This window comes from Python bivittatus, unplaced genomic scaffold, assembly GCF_059951505.1.
Source record: "Python bivittatus isolate LINGU-HERP-01145 unplaced genomic scaffold, Pbiv_v1 ctg000980_np1212, whole genome shotgun sequence".
Taxonomy (NCBI): domain Eukaryota; kingdom Metazoa; phylum Chordata; class Lepidosauria; order Squamata; family Pythonidae; genus Python; species Python bivittatus.
Genome location: NW_028277125.1, coordinates 37,156,194 through 37,174,818, shown reverse-complemented (window position 1 = coordinate 37,174,818; position 18,625 = coordinate 37,156,194). Strand labels below are relative to the sequence as shown.

The 18,625-nt window shown below is 37.5% G+C and overlaps 1 long non-coding RNA gene across 6 annotated transcripts in view; it reads left to right on the top strand.

Annotated features, from left to right (window-relative positions):
* Nucleotides 1–907: 907 nt before the first annotated feature.
* Nucleotides 908–18,625, top strand: part of LOC112541717 (uncharacterized) — a 47,608-nt gene continuing 29,890 nt past the window's right edge. For all 6 annotated transcript variants that reach the window (XR_015794328.1, XR_015794324.1, XR_015794325.1 and 3 more), the window contains exon 1: nucleotides 908–1,060. This is a non-coding gene — a long non-coding RNA (uncharacterized LOC112541717). The remainder of the gene's footprint in view (nucleotides 1,061–18,625) is intronic.

The window sequence follows — 18,625 nt, the reverse complement described above, 5'->3', positions numbered from 1 at the left end:
AGAGATTTGTTATTTGCATTTTATTTTACCTTATTTTGCTATATATGTTCATAAAACTCAGAAAAAGGACCCTTACTATAACATGCTGGGATTTATATTAAAATAATTTGGTGCATAGCACTTTTCTGTGTGTTTTTTTAAAATTTTCTTGAGTTTGGTCATCCCATTTCAAAGGTAACTAAACCAGTGACTGCATTTTGACTTCTGTACTATATGAAGTGCTTTCTTTGTTGGTAATTTTCTGCCCACTAGCTTTATCAGATTGATTTATTTATGAAATTTATCCAACCAGTAGAATTCCGAGTGGTGAATAAAAATGAAAACATATCCAATCAATTGAAAGAAAAACCAAATCATGGCCCCTATAAAAACATCATTTCCAGCCTCTTACACACCAGAGCTCCATTAACATCCTGGTCCCAGTGCCTAAGGGAAGAGCCAGGTGTTCACTGCTTTCCAAAACGACAACAGGGTCAGGGCCATCCATAAGAGATACTTGGTTCTCATATCTCTTCCTTTCAAGTTATCTCAAAGGTTATGTATTTTCCTCTTTTCAATTTTTTTCAATCATCTTTAATGAAACATGTGAAATTGGGTTCACAGCAAAAATTCTGTCAGGAGAACACAACTTGAAAACTAGAACAGCCAAAGACAACTTTAAGCTGCCTCACCTGTGAGCTAGAGATGAGATGAAGATGGTTCATATAAAAACGGTTACTAAGATATGTTCATGCCATAGATGGGGGAATATGAGAATATACATGCACTGCTTTCATACACAGAATGTGCTTTCAGACACATTAATGGGGTTAATATGCTGTTTCTGGGAACGCCTCCTTTAGTCACTCTTGGTTTGTTTAGATAATTTTTTTAGAGATTAGAACTTGCAAATGTCAACAGAGCAAGTTTCACTATTGTGTGTTCATCAACAAATGTAATTGTGTTTTTGGAAAGTCCTTTGCTCTTTGAGACAATACAAAGGTCACTTGCCTTGTTGGAAAAAAGAATATCTGTGCATCTCCGGAGAATGAAGCAGGAGAGACCTTCCTCTGATACCCAGGTATTTAAAGATATTTGGGAAACAGAACTTAATTTGGCATTTACCCCACATAATATATCTGTTCTGTGGGAAGCTGGTGAACTTTTCTTGCTTTAATCTTTCAGTAAAATTCTCCTAGAAAGATGTAACTACTGGTTTTTCTATTAAAGAATTAAAAAGGGAAGAAATATTTGCTTCTCCAATTAGAGTCCAATCTAGAAAGCTGATGTACTGAAAGCTGTCATAGAGCTGGAAGGGGCCATTTAGGCCATCTCCCTGCTTAGTGGAAGAATTCAGTTTATATTAGTCTCAAAAGATAGTTGTTCACTTCTCTGAGTTATTAGTCCACTGTCAAACTGTGCTTACAGTTTGGACATTTTTCCTAGCATTTAACCCCCCTGTTATTTAAATTCATTATTCTGTGTCCTGCACAATGCGTGATAGGAAACAGACCTTGATCTCCAGTGTGTGTCTCTTCAGATATTTGAAGAATATTTATATTTCCTTCCCCACTTTCTCAAGGCAAAGCACACTCCATTTCCTCAATCTCTCTTCATACCATTTAGTTTCTGGTTTCTTGATCATTCCTGTTGCCCTGCTTTGCATCTATTCCAATTTGGCTGAATTTTTCTAAAACTGGAATTCCAGAACCAGAGATGGGACCCCACCAATGTAGAATAGAATAGGCACAAATGCAAAATCATATTTCTGTGAGCACACTGGTAGAACACAATACATCTGGCAAATTGACAAAGTATTTATGATTTTAGGCAGTACATGTTCCATTTTTCCTGTTAACTCTGTTTCTCTTCCTTGACTATTAATATGGATTTTCTTTGGGAGGAAAATCCAGAACAGAAGAAAAATCTTTCATGGTATATGTACATTGTAGCCAACTTATTTGTATTTGTAGTCCCACGCATTTCCTTCTAAAGTGTGGGACTACAACTCCCAGAATTCTCATAAATGATAGGCCAGTTGGTCATGGATAATAGAAACTGTAGCTCCACATAACTACAGGGCATTAGGTTGGAGAGGACTGTATGTAATTTTTCATTATAAACAATGTAATTCATTGTCTGCCTCTCGGTATTCCATTGAAGTTGCTTGAAATAACATTTCTTGGCTATATACAAGTCTATTGAAGGGTATCTTGGAAAAGTTTTGGTACCACTTGTTCCCTGAACAGTGAGTGAGGTCATTCAATTAGCAAACATCCCACCCTGCCCTCCACCCTTTATATTAGATTTACCTCCATTGTGTAATTCATTTACATGTGCGTACACATATGAGCAGTCACAAAAGTATAACACAGAGCTGAAAGATTTATGAGGGGGCCTGAACTGGTCAATTGTAATGAGTTGAGGAAATATACTAGTCAGAAGCCAAACAATAAATCAACAGGATCTTGAATAAGAAAACAGGTTTTTAGCAGGGAAGCTGGACATAAAGAGAGTATTCTGTGTAAATAATAATTGCCAAGTGGGCTTCTAAGTACTTGAGCTTCAGAATAGTCTGGGTGAAGTTATCTATGGAAATTTCACAGTGACAAGTGATGCTTTCTGTATATTTCCAGCCCATATTTGACTCCTTTGTCTGAAGAAAGAGCAATGCCAATAGAGGCAGTTGCTGATCTAGGAAGGAGACCCCACAAAAATTAAAGCTTTGGTTGCCTCCTTCCATTACAATTTGCAATCCAAATTTGGGGACAATTGGAATCTAACCTAGTCATACAAGATTTCTCACTTCCTTTTATATATATATAATTTTATTTTTATTTTTTCTAAAGCTAAATTTTTAAAGCTAACAGAAACTAATATAAAGAAGAAAGAAAGAAGAAAAAAAGGAAAGGAAAGGAAAAAGAAAGAACAAAGCCAAAAGTGCAGAGAAGAAAAGAAAAAAGAAAGTATAAAGAAGTAGCTTCTGATTTTCTTTATAGCAGTTATAAGTATAAATATAAATTTACCTCTATGCTTACATCATGATTTTCATTTTTTTTCTATAATCTATTTTTTTTATCATCGAAACCATAAGTCATAAGTTCATCTTTTTCCATTTCATGCAAAGTCTATAAAGGGTTTCCAGTCAGCCATAAACTTAGATAATGTCTTTTCTCTAATCAAAGATGTCAATTTGGCCATCTCTGCAACTTCCTTCATCTTCACCATCCATTCCTCCATTATGGGTAATGTTGGATCTTTCCACCTCTGTGCATATAATATTCTCACTGCAGTTACCATGAATTAAAACAAAGTTCCATGACTTTTTCCAGTTGTTTATCAGCCAGTCCCAAAAGAAAAGTCTCTGGTTTCAATTATATATTAATCTTTAAAATCTTCTGAATTAGTGTATGTATTTGAATCCAAAACTTTATGGCTTTTTTACACATCCACGAAGCATGATAAAAAGTCCCTTCTTCTTGTTCACATTTCCAACATAAATTTGAAGTACCTTTATACATTCTAGACAGTTTCTCTGGTAACATATACCAACGATACATCATATTATAAAAATTCTACTTAAGATTAAAACATAGTATAAATTTCAGTCCTTTCAACTACATATTCTCTCATTGTTCCATCTGAATATTATAACCAAGTTTTTAGCCCACTTTATCATACATTCCCTCACTTGTTCTTCTTCTGCCACAAATTTCAATAGAAGTTTATACATTTTAGCAATAAAATGTTCATCATTTGTACACAGTTCTATTTCAAACTCAGTCTTACAGTGCTGAGAATCAAAACAACTTATCTACCTTAAATCTTTCTGATAATTGTACATATGTAAACAAACCATTGATAAGTGTATCCTTCTGCCACCAAATCTATGCCCTTTGGGAAGAATTAAAAAACACAACTATTGACAGGCTTTCTGATACAGAAATTATACACCAACACCACCTTAAGAGTGAGTGCAATACCCAAGAGTCTTTCTCTGGCACAGTAAGTGTTCAGAAAGGAGTGAGACAGGAATGTATCCTTGGCCCCTCTCTTTTCAACTTGTACATCATTTCACTGGTGGACCTTCTTTGTAGTCTGGATTTTCACACACCTAAACTAGCAGGGTGCAAAATCCCTACACTCCTCTACACTGATGATGCTGCCATGATTTCACAAAACCCTACAGAGCTGAAAAAAGCAATAGCAGCAATATTTTGGTTCTGCAGACAAAACCACCTGGTTCTTAATTTTGATAAATCTAAAATTCTGGCCTTTGCTAAGAGAGCCACCCAACAATCCTGGAGAGTGGAAGGGCACAAGTTACAGCAGGTACTGCATTTAAATACCTTGGGGTGGTTTTCTATTCTAAAGGCACCTGGAAAGCGCCTTTAGAATCGTGTAGTGCAGCTACCTCTTAGGTCTACAAGTGCTATTAAGTGCTTCTTTTATACAAGCTTAGGACAATTAATCTCTGTGGCGTTAAAACTTTTTGAGGCCAAGCCACTGGCCCAAATCCTTTATGGGACACAAGTAGGAATTTATGCAAAGAAGGATGCACTGGAAACAGTGCAAGCAAAATTTTTGAGATCAATCCTTGCTGCACCCAGTGGAACAGCAAACGCCCAGTTAAGGCTTGAGACAGGAATGCCAATCCAGGTAAGGGCTTGGAGGGGGAGGATAAACTACTGGCTGAAAATCCAATTTTTTCCAATCAGACTGACCCCTTTACTTTTAATAGACAATTTTCTTTCTCCCTGGAAACAGGACGTAGAGCAGAAGTTGGCATTATATGGCTTTCTGTACTATTCCTAATTTCTTTAGGATATGACCAAGCCAAACAACTGCTCACTCACTCAAAGAATAAGGGATCGGAATTTCAGACTGAAGGCTGTCCCAACGTGGCAGAAATTGGATAAATAAGGGCACTTGGGAACCAGCAAGATATCTACAAAATCTAACTTTCCCCAAGCTGAAAATAGCATTTTTCAAAGCCAGGCATGACATGTTACCATCTGCACTGCTGCAAGGCAGATACTCCAGAACCCCATTAGCTGAGCGTACCTGCCCCTGTGGCGACAAAGAGGTCGAAACCATTATGCGCGTATTACTACACTGTAAACTCTACAGGGATATCAGGCCTGCTTATATTCTGCCCCTGATATGTAAATTTCCAGGAAGACCAGACAATTTCTATGTGAACCATCTTCTAGGAGATTTGAAACCCTTTATCACTGTGCAATAGCCAAATTCTGTGTTGCCACAATGAAAATAAGGCATAACTGGTTACAGAAATAATCACTTCTGTTTTATTTATCACTTTATATTTAACACATACTATCTTGTTTTTAGATGATATATATTTTACTTCATAGTCTGTCATATTTTAGATTAACTAAAATAATGCACAATTATAGCAGTGTATGTCACATTTTATGAGTTATTTTATCTCTGTTATGCTAGTATTTCGTCTCATCTATTCGATTTTATTTTGGTGATGGTGTTGTTTTTAATTCTTACTGGTCATTGACTGAATAAATTATTATTATTATTATTATTATTATTATTATTACCACAACCACCACCACCACCAAATCCTCTCTCAACTTTATTTTTATTTTACATTCCCCTTGACAAAAATTCTAATAGGTCATTGTAAGTTAGCCATTTCTGTTTACTTATCATTTCTCTTTTATAATATGATATAATAATATAATAATATAAGATTTCTCACTTCCCAAGGAATAAACCCAGGACTGAGTGTGTAAACATTCTGTGAGCACAGAGGTGCCTAAGAAGAATTCATGAGAATATTTCTAAAAGGCAGTCCCTGAATATTCAGCAAGCTACATTTAAAAAGTGTCCTCACAAAGACAGGGTTGTGCAAACACTATTTTCTGTTGTCACAAAAACATCTTGGAGGGGAAGAGTTCCAGAAAGTCAAGATGGAGCCATGACCATGTGATCTAAGTCCTGCCCCTTTTTTACATGCATCACATGTGCATTCAAAAAAGAGTCAGGGTTTTGATCACATGTTTGCAGCCACTGCCTTGACTTTTTGGACCTGTTTGCAGATGCACCTGTCTGTGTAGAGCTATTGGATAATAGACTATATTCATATAACGTGTTCTCCTAAAAAAAATTAATAAGCACACGCAACACCATTTGACTCAACTCTGTATATGGCTTTTTACCCAAGCTCTGTAGCTTTACTATATGGTGAACATTCAACTTGGCTATCCTTTTGGGGGGGGGGGGTGGAACCAGAGACTTGTAACCACATGATAACATGCTCATTTAATCTCATGTGAATCTAGCTACAGATCTGATTCATGCATTACGCTAAGCCTTAATGCAATTTTGTTTGATTTTGGTTTAATGTGTCCTGTGTGAACAGGCACTGTGATCTGTAAATCACAATTTATGGTTTAGCATACTACATGAACCCAAATCAGTTGTGATGTCATAAACTATTATTATAAAGTTAAAATGATGTGTGATTCCAGTCAAAGATTAAAAAGGGTTGAGAAAGAGCTCTTGCCAGAAACAGAAATTTTAGTGGAAAGGTCTGTCCTGGTCCTGCTCCATTTTCTCTGTGTGCGTCTATAGATGTAATTAAGAAAACATTTGGAACCAATACCTCTATTTCTCTGCAAGTTACCCAATTTAAGCTTTAAAATAGAATGTGCCACACCAGTATACGCAGAACAGCCTTTATACATTGCCAATATGCATTCAGCGTGTGTCTAGAAGTCCCTGGTAATAATTCACAGCAGTGTCAGACAAACATTTCCTCCATCTTTCCCTAGTCGTTCTAATTTGGTAATATTAAAAGGGATTTCCTTTAAAAATATTTTCAAAGGAGAATCAATTTCAATCAAATTCCTATGACTAGTGTTCTTGTAGTGAAGAGGTGATCAAGGAGTGTGCATGAATGTCCTGTCTTTCACTGTACAGTCATTGTTGAATCACTTCTTTTTCTAGAGAAATTTAAAGGAATTATCACCACCACCACTCCATTGTGGTGGAGCATTTCAAAAGCCATTTGTGCCATTGAAATGGGCTTTAATTAAAATCTGAAAGTTCAGCTCAGCTGGCTCTCGTTGATCATTACCCTCTGTAAAACTGCAGGTGGTTTTTGGAGAAAGTGCAAATGGCCTTGCAGAGTTTATAGTATTCTAGATTAGCTCTCTTCAGAATAGTCTTCAGAAGAAAATTGTTCTTCTGCCAGGCTCTTGCCAATTATCAAGAATACAGTAGTCCAGAGTTCCTCAACCTTGGCAAATTGAAGATGTGTCAACTTTAGCTCCCAGAGTTCCCCAGACAGCATGGCTGGCTGGGCAATTCTGGAAGTCCACACATCTTCAAGTCGTCAAGGTTGAGGAACCCTGCCATAGTCTCTTTCTACAGTCAGGAAACGGGAAACTTGAAACAGTATCTCCCACAAAAAAATTTTCCGGCTTCCTTAACAAGCCCCCATCTCAAATCCTTGAAACAAAATTTCTTTGAATTTGAAATTCTTAGTAGGAACCTCCCTGCTCTGTGAACCCATCACAGTGTATCTACATTTTGCCTTTCCCCCACCATATTTGCCTATTTATTTTCTCACAGCAGCACTGCTTATGCTCCCATTGTGTGAGAAGCAAGAGAACCACTTTTCATCAATTTATTCTCCCTGCCAAGTTTTAATCACCTTTGTTTGACAACTAGTTACCTGCTGACGTCAGTTTAATAGCTCAGGGGGGTTTCCAGAGAAGTAAAGGCAAGCCTCTACTCAAGCCTACTTGTAGAAATGCCTGAACACCATAAAGATCTCAGAATTTGGTGAGTGAGTTATTACATAGGCAGCAGAAGCAGCTGTGATGCCATTATCAGTGGCATGCAAAGCCTTGGGGACCTGCATTATGAATCCATAACTTGGCAAAATCAGACCATCCTCGTGTTAAAACAACCCTCAATAATAATTAACAAAAGTTATAACCCTGTGCTGCTATCTTTTGAAGATCTGGATTCCTTCAGTTCTGGCTTGGTATCACTGTGAGCTTGCTTCAGGCTGTAGAATGTCTTATATATTTTACTGCACAATTCATTCGTGTTTAGAAATGTAAACCTTTGTATGCAATACTGTGAACGATTACTTGAGGGTATCTGTAGATTAATTAGCATAGCAAACAACTAATCCAGCTCCAAGTTCCATCCGGTTCTATCAATACCTCAGCCTCTTTCTGTATAGAAGATAGTCCTGGCCAAATTTTTCTGTTCAGTGCTCACTTATTAAGAAAATGCTGATTTAGCAGACACACTTCACCATCTACCTAGTCACAAATGTGCCTTTGTTAGGGAATTATCCCAAGTTTCTGACAGGAAACAATGATCTAACAGAAGTTGTATTGGTCTGAAGGGAAACTGTATTTTTAAAAACATTTGAATGCAGAAAGCTGCTTTACAGTCAGACCACTAATTTATGCAGACTTCTGGCTCCTTCTGAAGTTGTAGCATGTCAAAAACCATTAAGCTTAAAACATAGGTTTTCTTTGAAATATTAGAATTGCAATTGTGATTACAGTATTACCTGCCTTGGGTTTCCCACACTCCCAGCTTCACTAAACCTTATTAGTTCATAAAAGCTTGAGGTATGTCTTAGCTGAAGCTCACCCAAAGCAAAACTCACAATGGCCAAGAACTTCCAATTATCTTGTTCCAAGTCACACACATTCTGGGCTGACCTTTGCAAACCTTGCTTCTAAGGGAAACTGCTGGGTACTTTTTTTCCTAGTGCTATAATCTTTTCTGTTACCAAAAATTTGGAGACTAAAACTTTAGCATTTGCAAAAAGTGATAAGCCCTGTTATTAGATAGAAATAGCTTTCCTCAACCTGCTGCCTTCCAGATGGAACTTCTAAGGTACTGGAAGTTACCTTAAGAATTATACACTCAACATAGCTGTTAGGTACCAGGATGGAGAAGACTGGTCTGGATATGCAATTTAATTTAATGGGATCAGTTAATAAGGAAGGAGCCTGCCAATGAAGGCCACCAGCTAAAGAACTGGCAACTGTGATTTCACGTTGTTGTGTACACAATAATAATAACAATAAAAGTTGTACTTCACTAGTTCATCAGTGAGACAAAGGAAAAACAAAACAGGTTCACACCTATCATGTTCCCTTCAAGAGGGACAGGAAGCCCAAGACAAAATGGCAATGGAGGGCCGTGATCAATGACTGCAGGAGAGAGGATTTCCTGCCACTGTGCACAGTAGTCAGTTGCAGGCATTTGCATACAATAAAACGAAGTGCAGCAGGTGAACTAGACAACACTCTGTACTAGCACAAGTTGGAAAACACTATTTTCCATGTGTAGCCAAAAAAAGAGAGAGAGAGAGACAGATGGAGGTTGCCTTCCCACTGGCTGGAGCTGGGTTGAGAATGAATCGTGTGTCCTGTCCTGACACTGCAGCAAGTTGGTGGTTCAGATCAGCCCTGACTGTTGTTTTGCCCAGTCAAGGGCAGTGCCCAATCTATGATGTCTTGGGTCTAGCCAACAAACCAGAACTTATCCTAGTGACCTTTGGAATTAAAAATGCACAATGTGATTTTTACCAGTTATAATTCTGTATACAGAGGAAGGGGTTATAAAAACTAAATTCTATCACTTCAGACTTTTTAGTGTGGGGTCAGTTTATCAGATGCTTTAGGGGGCACTGTTGTGCCATAGTAAAACTAGCACAAATATCTATTTCTTATACTTAGATTTTCCTTCTTCTCCTGTCTCTCATTTCTCCAACTGATGCTTCATTTTCTTGCCTTCCCATATGCTCTCATCAGCTAATCATTCTGGGATATTATTAGCCTTTAATTTGTCTAACAGTGTGGATTTGAATCATGGAGAAAATCTACCTATGTGGTTGCTAGGAGTCAGAAACAACTTGATGGCGCATAATCAATCAATCAGTGGATTTGGAATAAGCCTAAAGATTAGGTTTGCTCAAGGCTTTTGAAACACTCTGAATAGGTTCACACAATGTAGCTAACCAAGTTAAATGGACACCCAGTTGACAACACATGATAACCTTGGTTATTTTTAACTTTATTTTGTCTGTGGCTCAGCATGTTGTGTGTGAGCCCACTATTTTGTTATTTTACAATTCAGCATATTGCGTGAACTTAGAAAATATTTCAATTTAGTAGCCACTACCATGTTAAGTGTGTTCTATGAGACCCCAGCCTGACAATCCCAAAGGGGAAGGTACCGTTGAGCCCTTCCTACTGCACCTTCTATCAGTGTATTTTTTTTTCTCCACTGCTTCTCCCCCCACTAAAAAGGCCAGGAGGGAAAACCTAAAATACCAAAAGAGCTCCCAGAACTGTCTTTTAAATGCTTGCGTTTGTCCCAGATAAAAATATTCAATCTATTGTTACAGATTGTGAGGCATCCTTTGGTGGGGCTCCATCGATATCTAAGCCTTAGGGCAGTTGCTTTACTCTCCACCGAAAAGCCTTGGATTTGCTAAGCTACAATGTAGATTTTCACTTATTGGCCTGAGGGGACACTGAACTTTCCATTTTAATATGCCATTAATAATTAGACTTACATTTTCTGTTTCTCCGACCTAAGAATAAGGATTTTAGGGTACAGCCATTGCTGATAGGGAATCTGATGGGAGAAGAGGTTCTGCCATTCAATATTAACTCTGCCCCATAAAGATGAAAGTTCATTGTTCACCATAAAGCCACAAATACCCAATTTGAACCCTTTGGTGACTACAAAGTGTCCTCCGATAAATCTGTTCTGCTGTATAATTGGCATAGGTTTATCTATCCAAGTCAAGATTTTCACGCTTTTGCTCATCCAAAGAAACAGGGTGTTTTTGGCCCTTTTTTCAGAACCGATTTGGTGCTTATCTTTGTGCCTGAAAAATTCTTACTTCAGTAAGCAGCCAAACTGAAATGATAATAACCAAAATGGAATGCTCTGCTGCTTAGTGTCAGTGCGGTTTACTGGCTCAAGAGAGTCACTTGGGACATCTGAAAGACGTCATTTCTTTATGCCTACACTGGCTTTTGTGATTAGTCCTGTCCCTGGCCAATGTGATGTTTGCAGAGATCTGTCCTTCATTTGCCATGCCATTGTTGCATGCCTGGAATGTGTACTTAACTTTGTGTGATAACAGGATGTACCTTGTGAATGGGACTGTTGCATCTCAGCAGGCCTTATCCTGTCTAAATGCTGAGCAAATGAAAAGAAGCCAAACAGGCATCTTGAGAAAACACAACAAATGGCTTACAATTGGCCATCTGCTAAAAAGGAGGAAGGTAAAGATCCTGCAGTTTCAGAGTACCAATGTTTTCCCAATGATTTTTGCTTTATTCAGGCATGTCTGCATAATAAGACTGGGAATATATATTTCCTGTGATGCATTTATGCTAATTTATTTTAGCCTGGAAATGAGTAGGAAATCTCTTAGCACAAAATCATCATTGTCATCATCATCATCTGGCTGACTGTGCAACCAACCGTAATAATAATAATTTACTTATATCCCGAGTCCAGCTTCACAGACATTGAGACTTTTGTACCCTTTGTTCTGAAGTGTATTACTGTTAGTTATTTACTTCGCATATTTATTAAAATGGTTATAATCTGTCGTACCAGAGGGCCTTGGGACAGAATACAAACAGTAAAAGAAATGCAAACAAGAAACTACAATAAAATAATAAAAACATAGCAATATAAAAATAACAGATTCTATAATCCCAAAACATGAAAAGTGAATTAAAATCAAGCTATGAAAAGTAGGACTAAAGTTTGAGTGAGTAGCCAGTTGATAATTATATATTTTTTAAAAAGTGGGTGTGTGCCAAATGGTTCAAGCTGAAAAAGCATTTTCCAGTCTGAAATATGTTCTGAGTTTGAAATGGGCTGCTCTGAAGTGCTTTGGGTTCAGAATGGCCCCTTTCAAGCTCAAAAGTACTTTCAGAGTGATCAAAACATTTAGAACAAAACAGCTCTAGCACCATAATTAGTACAGCAGCTTTGCCTGAAGAAAGGAAGTGGCAAAGATAAGAAAAGGGGGAAATTCCTCTAAGCCCTAGGTAAATTATGCAGATTGTGTTACTGCAATCCTCTGTAAATAATATAAGTCTCAGAGCAGGGAAAGTGCACATAAATCCAAAATTTCTTCTTGAAATTTGGTATTTCCTCTTCTATAACATGCTTTGGGATAGACTGGATCCAGCCAAGTGAAACAACCAAAAAGTAATCATGGTTTCCATGATTCAGTTCCAGCTAGGCATCTGAACTTAAAAGCTGCCATCATTAGGCACACATGTGTTGAATTCACTTATATCAGGAATGGACAAGCTGAAGCTTCTAGAGCAGTGTTGTCCAAACTTGGCCACTTTAAGATGAGTGGACTTCAACTCCCAGAATTCCCCAGCCTGGCTGGGGAGTTAAAGTCCACTCATCTTAAAGTGGCCAAGTTTGGACAACACTGTTCTAGAGCATAGGTAGTCCTTGGATCCCTTTTATGTTGTTCTTGACAGCCTCTGCTAAAAATTAATGGTATACATTCCTCTAGTGTTCAGGCAGGAAACATACCCAAACTACTTTGCCCTGTAGCCTTAGAGTTCCCCCAAATCATTAAGAGTAATTTCCAACCATCAACACTTTGTTCTATAATCAAAATTAATCCAAATGCAAAGAATGGGACAACATACTTCTCAGGAACTGATTTGCAAAATAGCCAACTCTTTTCCACACATGCCTGTTTTCCAAATTGGAGACCAAGTATTCCTACTTTAAGATGACTAAGAAAGATTCCCCACTGGAGAACCTGAAAGACTAATTTTAGAGCCAAAATCATGGTTGGATCATGAATGTGTAAGGCCAAGGAAGATCTGGGAATAATTTATCATGCATATAACACAAACTCATGTTCATGTACAGTTGGTGATACAGCATAAAAGGCATTACAAAGAGCTGATTTCAAAGAGAAAAGCTATAGTAGAGGAGTGGAATCAACTGCTAGCAGCTGCTATATGAAATTATACTCCTACTTTCTGAAGTTTGGTATCTGCTTATCTATATACAAAGCCCCATATCCCTGTAACTGGAGGGAAGATTTTTTTTCTGAGCTATATGCAAAGTTGGTGAGCTCAACAAACTTGCAAAAGGATTTTAGACTACTCCTACATTGGCCACAAGCTTGATGTCAGAAATCTCTAGACTGATGGGTCAGATGAAATCTGGAAAGGCACCAAATACAGATTTGATCCCCCTAAAGTTGAGCAAAAGTGATTTGGCCTCAGTATTCACATACTGTACATAGACAAAACAGTCAGATTCACTAAGGATTGGGGTTTGGCTATAATTATGCCAGTCTTTAAAAAGGGAAGAAAAAAATCTTTCTGATACCTATCAGCCAATAAATCTATAAGGTACTAGTATTAAAATATATGCAAGTCACTTAAATTGGAAACTTTTCAATTTAAATTTCCAATGAATGGAGTTAGAAAATATTATGGCAAATGAACAGGTGGGTTTCAGAATTGGCAAAAGTACAAAAGAGCAGGAATTTTTGTTGCACTGTTTGGTGGAGAAATAGATTGCAAAATCAAGGTCTGTCTTATCTACTGCATTTATTGGTTTTAAGTAGATGTTTGATAATATCTCCAGAACAAAATAATGGGAAAAGCTTAAGAGATACAATACTTAATTTCTGACTGCTAACTCTTTTCTCTAAGAGGGTATGAAAATACAATCTTAAACTAAAGTATAATGAGATAGGTCAGCTATCTAATTTGGTCCCTACTGATCTCAATCTCAAAGTCCTTAACTCACATCTGATAACTACCCACAACATTGTTACAGCCAGTATGTGGGTTTAAGTGCTATGGGTCCACTCACGTAGCATATTCTTCCATTTTTGTTTGTTGTGGTCTTTAACTTCTATCAACCTGAGTCTAAATTTCATTAGAACTTCTTCCACATACTTCAGCCAAGTTTTCTTTGGAGCTGATTGCAGTACTTTCCAACTCACAGGGTGTGATTTCCAGAGCAGTAGATAAGGAAGTCACCATGGGGGCAGATAGGTCCAAACCTTTACATTCAATGTATCTGGATTTCATTGACTACAATAAGCCAACTGCAGCACCATTCTTTAATACTTTGATTTTCTATTTTTTTATATATAGATTAACATCCCTAATATTTGGTGCAGACAGTGCATTTGGAATATTTTGAACTTTCTCAATAATTTTGAAGCAAGGTCCAAGATCCTGCATCATATAGCAGCATTGGAAGGTAGTGTCAATGACTGATAGATACACATTTGGGTAGCAATGCTGATGCTGCTTTTTCTCCAGAGGCATCATGCCAGTACTCTGAAGGCTGAAGCAGTCCGGGCAGTTCAATTGTTGATATCGGCCGTTGCAGCTACTTTCTGTTCATTAAATTGTTCAACTTGCTCCAGCTGAGCTCCATCAAGTTAGATGGTTTCCTGGGAGCCATCATTTGCAGATACCTTGGTTTTATCAATATTGATAGTTAAGCTACTATATACGGATAAGCAGCAGCTTTTATAGTGAGTAGGATTTCAAAAGCTTCTCTTTCACTTTCTGTAAAAATCATGCTCTCGTCAGCAAACATAAGATCTGTGATGAATTCATCTTGTCCAAATTTGACACCACACCAACCAAAACTTTCTGCATGACTGCACTGAACAGCAAGGGAGATGCAATGCAGCCTTACCTCACACTAGTACGTACAGGGAAGTCTTTGGACATTTTGACATTAACATGGATAGGGCTTTGTGATTCCTTATATACCTGCCGCAGGAGGCTATTATTTTAGCAGGCATTCGTTCTGCAGTGTTGGCTGATGAATACTATTAAATGCCACTGCAAAGTCAATGAACGCAACAATGAGGCTCTTTCCATACCTATGTGTTCCTGAGCAATTATTGTACTACACATATTTGGTCACAGCATCCTCTTCCAGGAAACCAGCCTGTTCTTCTTGGGATATAGTAGCTGTTTCTGAAGGCTTCATTGATTACTTTCAAAAATACCTTGCCCGCAATTGAGAACAAGCTAATCCCACAGTAATTCTTGCATTCTTGTTTTTGAAAATTGGAACTATTATTGCCTGTTTCAATGAATTTGATATTTTTGAGGCTTCCAAATCATTTGAAGGAGTGGAACCAACAAATTAACATGTCACTATCAGCCTTTAACGCTTCTATAATGACTTCATCCACTCCAGAAGATTTCCTTCTTTGTAACTGATGAATAGTAGTTTTCATTTCAGAGATTCTGGACTTATATTCTTCATATGTTCATCTGGACCATAAAGAGTTGGTGGTTCTACTGGAGTATCTTTAAAATGTGACTTTAAAAGAGTGGGAAGTACTTGAGCTAATGATTCAATTGTGCAGTTCCACAGCACACAAAATTGCTTTCTGGGTTTCTGATATTGTCATTTGAACATTGAAATTTACTTCTGAGGCAGCATAATATGAGTAAAGGCTGTGATATTCTTGGCAATGTATGGCTTCTTCAAATTCTTCTGCACTATTATTCCAAAAGCATTCTGTTCTCTTTTGAGACAGGTACAAACTTGCTTATTAAGCTGCTGATACTGTATCACATCTTTGAATTTCCACTGTTTTTGTTTGTCTACTAATGCTAGGCATTCATCTGAAATCCATAGTTATGTTCACTGTCTTGCTATAGGACATGTTTCTTTGGCACATTTTTTATTACTGAAAACTATATTGCTTGATCACTTACATCTTGCAGATGTTCATGGGTGGCAAATCAGTTGGTAAGCATTAGCTGGAACTATTGCTGGCAAGTAGGATCTTGTAGCTTCACCCAGTCATAACATTTGGGTGTGGCAACATTACAAGCAATTTGTTTCAATTGGAGTTGTAGGAATACCTGTGCAAGGTGATGGTCAGAGCCACAGTTGGTGCCTCTCAGACCAGACATCCTTGAGTGATGTTTAAAAACTGGTGTTGATTAGGAAATAATTGAGGACTTACATATCTTTTCCACTGGGTGAAGTTTGTTTTATGTGATGTTTTAGTGGATGATGAAATCAGCTGTTTCCAATTGTTATCTCATTTGCTGTTGCAAATGATAGCAGGTACAAGTTACTGTTGTTCATCTCTCCAATACAAATTTGCCCAGGCATTTTCCCAGCCTTGCAAATTGTTAGCAACATGGGAATTTAGGTTACTGGTTATCAGAATTAGGTGCCTCAATGGCAAGAGTTGGACACGACTTAACGACTGAACAACAACAAATGGCAAGAATCCAGGATTATTTGTATATGTGCGTAGAATTCATCTTTTGTCTTATTTGTACTTATTTTTGTAGGACCATAAGCTGTAGTTATGTGCATTTGTATTGTTCCTGCAACTGATAGAACTGCTAATTGACTTGAGATTCATTGGAAATTCATAATGTTTTGGGAGGCTATGTGGTCTATAGCAAAGCCAACACTTTTTGGGTATTTCTCACCTCCAGACCGATACAAGAACATCCAATTGTCACTCTCTGGTATGTGGACATGGACATTTCCAGATCCAATGAGTTGTAATTTTGATAATGCCACACTAAAATGTCATATTGAAATAGATTTTAAACAATGATTTCATTATGTCTGACCTGGAAGCCAACTTCAGCATTCCAAGTAGCCAAATTTAAAATGTTTTCTTGGCTTCACAATTCTGGATTCTTGCATACTTTTCATCAGCACCTTGACCTCAGTTATCTGCTAAATTTCAAATGTGATGTGTTTTTCATTCCCATAAGTTCATGCCTGATTTATGGTCCCTCAGCAGGGAGTCAGACCTCCTCCTTTATCCAGACTTGGGATTGGCAGCAGTTGCAGTGTAGTGGTCCCTGTTAGAAGAAAATTAAACAAGGCTGCATTATTGTCTCATTGTTATTTAATTTCTGTATCCATTCCATGATCAGTCATTTAATTAAAACAGAATTTCATCCACATAATACTGCAGGTAAACAGGTACACTGCCTTGTTGTTCCGCTGAATACTGCAGTAGGCTGCCTTGTTACTATACACAGATGATGCAGTGATACTATCACTATCGCTAATAGGGTAAAGAAGATGCTTCAGTCTGTCACTCTTCCTCAGGGAGCAGCAGTTACTGTGAAAATGCAATATAAACAAGTTCATGGTATTTTCAAAAAGACCTAGAACCTTGACCTGGACCATTAAGAGGCAGAAAATTGAGGAGGTACTTTGTTTTAACTATCTTCGGGTGTTCTTCCACTCATTTGATAATTGGAAAGCACATTTTTTATAGGCAATCCAGAAGACTCAAAGAAGCATCGCGGCTATTTTGTTTCCCTTTACCCAAGGGGAGCTTGATGTAGTTCAGATGCCATTTAGCTTCTTGTGGCCAAACCCCTAGTGCAATTCCTTTATAGAATGGAATTAGGTTTAGGAAGCATGATACTTCTATCTGAGACTATTCGGTCCAAATTTCTAATGAAAAGATCCCAAGGGGCATCTGGCATTCCAAATGCACTTGGAGGCAGGCCTAATAAGAGTTGAAATTAGAGCCTGGATGAGATATTTTCAATTATTGCCCCAACTTTATTGCCATCCTCTGGGTTACAACACACAGGTCAGAATAGAATCTCTGGATCTGGTTACATAACTTTCAGGCAATCCAGTATCTTAAGTATTTTTAAAGTATCTCAGAGTGTCCACCTTTATACATTTTAACATCCTCCTTTCAACAATTCTCAAGGGCAGAAATAAGAACATGCTGTTACTGCTACTCAGGAATGACTCAGCCCATGTGGGGAAGGTGCACCAGAAACATTGGCCCATGTTTTTTTTGTACTGCCCCTTCTCAAAGAACATCCATAGTTCCATCTTAACCTTCCTATTATAAATAAATCCCAGGGACCTGGACAAGTTTTATATAAACTTTCTACTTACAGATAAAACTGTTTGGCAAATAGCAAGATTTTGTTTGGCAGCTTGCTGAGTACAGCACTGTTGTAATGAAGAGCACAAAGTGTAGAAAGATAGAAATCTGGGGTCTTCCCTTTTACTTCGTTTTGAATTGATTTTTGAAATGTTATATAGTTGTATTGTTATCTGAAGCAATGTAATGAATCTTTAACACTAGTTTGACACTAGGTAGTATTTTAGCATGTTATTTGTTTGCTGGTTTAGTAATTTAATGTTTTTGTACACTAGTATTTTTGTATTTTACTGTTTTAACTATCTGTACTTTAGTAATTATCTTTTAGACATATTTTTATTATCATTTTAATATTTGCACTTATGTGGTGTTTTAGCTCATTTTACGTTATTTCTTCTGTTTTCCAATTATCTGAATTTTTGGATCTGTAATTATACAAAATTCTGGTCAGTAGCTGTTCTAAAGGTTATTAATCGATCCCCATAGGGGATTGATCAAGTTGTTGAATGCAAAAATAGAGAGTCAGTGATGAAAGTGTTGGCCTATAACAGAGTATACCTGCTTTAAGTTTACTCTGAGCTATGGAAGCTCACAGGGAAACTTTATACCAATCATTGTCTCTCAGCCCAACCTCACAGGATGGTTGTTCTGGAGAGATATCAGAGGAGGAAGTGCTGT